The sequence below is a fragment of the Nannospalax galili genome, unplaced genomic scaffold (genome assembly GCF_000622305.1).
Source record: "Nannospalax galili isolate Female #2095 unplaced genomic scaffold, S.galili_v1.0 scaffold610, whole genome shotgun sequence".
Taxonomy (NCBI): Eukaryota; Metazoa; Chordata; class Mammalia; order Rodentia; family Spalacidae; genus Nannospalax; species Nannospalax galili.
This window is the reverse complement of record NW_008329141.1, coordinates 706,303-708,994: the sequence shown is the minus strand read 5'-3', so window position 1 is coordinate 708,994 and position 2,692 is coordinate 706,303.

The following is a 2,692-nucleotide window of genomic DNA, read 5'->3' as shown; positions in this document are numbered from 1 at the left end:
AATGCCACTGTGCTATATCTGGAGGTGCTATGTGTCACATGTCCTGCAAAAGCATGAGTTGAAAGCTTAACCCCCAATGCAAGTAGTGGGAAACAAGGCCTAAGGAGAAGCATTTGTTTATGAGGGCTCCTGACTCAGGAGTGAGCTAATGCTAGGCTTGGAAGATCTGGAGGCTGTGAATTCACTCTTCCTCATACCCTCTTGCCCTACCTGTTGGTTCCTCAACCTTGGACTTCCCAGCCTCCAGAACTGTAAAAGGAAATCTGTTCTTTATAAACACTTAGTCTCGGGTACTCTACTATAGCAAAAGAGACTAAGAGGACATTAGCGATTTGGAGAAGGGGAACACAATGTAGACAGGTGAGCATATGGTGCCTAGGCTCTAGTTGGGTGCATTCTTGAATGGCTCCAACTTGTCCATTGACCTACACCTGAGGCCTAAATGCACAATTTCTGATGAACTTAAGCTATCAGTCTCCTCCTCATCAAACTGAGTTCCCAAGTCTTCCAAATGAAGAAGTCAGTGGACCAGTTCCTGAAAGATCTATACTTGAGCCAGAAACATCCAAGAAATCTTGGCAGAAAGAAGCAATTTTTATCCTTTCCCAACTTTAGCAAATATTGTCTCTTTTGCTTTCCATGAAATACTCTTTGATTTTAAACCAAGTTTCTTTTCTAAGCCCCAGGCCCACAAATTCACACCTGAAGGTAATGAGGGCTTTGGGCTGGAAGAAGCAAGCAGGAAGAATATGAAGCAATCTTACCGAACAAAAAGCTGTTGAATAAACAAGTAGGGCAGAATCCTGACTGGCAGTTACTAGAAAATTCTATTTGTCTTAGCCACAGCCTACATCAGAAACTACCCAGCTAGCAAAATATGAAATGTGTATGGGCTAAGGCAACGCACGTGTGAAAAAAGAAAAATTAGCTCTCCATAACAATGTAAACCATGCGTATTTCATGAGGCTTACAGGAAGGTTAGTGAAAATGGCTCCTTCGAGGCCGCACCACCAACCGACTTCTGTGAATATGTAATTCTGGAAACAGCTGGAAACCAATTTTTTTTCCTGTTAGCTATTCATGATGTTTCTTTTCTTGGCTGTACTACAGGTTTGAAATCCTGCGTACTAACTGCAGCCTCAACAAAGCATCACTCATCCACTGTTCACTGGCTGGGGAAACAGCAACTTGTTGACAGTTCTTTTGGGAGAATTTCAGCAGAAGTGGAAGTAACAATATTTTCTATAATTAAAAAGGTCTAGTGCCAGGCGTGATGGTGCATGCCTTTAATCCCAGCACCCAGGAAGCAGAGGCAGGCTGAACTCTGTAAGATTGAGGCAAGCCTGGTCTATGTAGCAAGTTCTTGGCCAGCTGGGTCTATAGGAAGACCCTGTCTCAAAAAAAAAAAAAAAAAAAAAAAAAAAAAGTCCTAGTGCACTTAGAAATACACAATGTAAATCATTTGAAAAGGTTTTTCATGTGCTAGGGTAGATGCACTCCCCTCGGTTCATCAAGTTCACTTTCATTTAGTAGCTAACCAACATCAGACCAACCAAATGTGGATTAAAGCTATTTAAGGGACTGAACGCATAAAGTGATCTTCCATAAGATAGCCTCCCAATTGTAAGCGTTAGTATTGTTCCTTTTATGGAACAGTTTACTACAACAAGCCTTTTTCCATATTCAAAATACTATCTCAATCAAAAGTTTGTCATGAACAATTTCACAAGTAAAGCTAAATATGCTGGTAAGTTAATCCCTTCTTGAAAAAGCAAGGTACAACTGAATAAAACCTGCACCCTATTTAGCTATAGACAGGCATTGAGTAGATAATGTTCTCAGCGTTAGTACTTGCTAATCAGGGATTTGTCTGTTGAAGAGAGAGACATGAGACAGGAGAGTAAGGAGAGTACATTGAAGCAGATGAGGCCACAGGGCTGATTTCTACTCAAAAAGTTAGAAGTATTGGCCCCAATCATGCTAGGACTTGGTGATATGTGTCTCTGAATTACTTTAAATAACTTGGCAAGTTTTATTGCCATGACGGTGATAACTGACAGCAACTGTGGCCATTAGCATTTGCTCTTGATAGTAAACTCCTCAAGATCAGAAATCAGCCCCTATACACCTAAAGATTGCTACCATGTAAATGCTATGAAACAATTTGGTGCACAGTTGCCTTCAAATGTGCAGAAATGTATTGCAGGTGACCTGTGTACCAGACACCTACACTATAGAAGAAACCATCTGTATCTCACAGGAGACAAGACACATGATCCACTGCTTTAATACAGTCCAACAGAAATACCTTCCAATATTAAGCAAACTTCTAAGCTTTGCACATACTTCCTCTAGTTTTTTCTGTCAAGTTGATATCATTATGCAGCAATCAGATGAGGCTAAACTGAGTGAGCGTGGTCATTAATATACAGTCCTAACATTTCTCAACCTCATTTTCTTGATCTTTAAGAACTGGGAAAGATTTCCTTCATTTCAATGCTTTTCTGGAACCAAAAGGCAATAAATAAAAGATATGAAAACATTTTATTATCTATAATATAGGGCAACCCAAGCAAAATAAACCCGTTAGTAGGTCTCCACAGCCAGCCTTAGGCTCTCCAATTCACAACTAACCAGATTTGACGAGGGAAAACCAGTTTTCAGAAAAAATTACCTGGAAGGGCACTTTTTT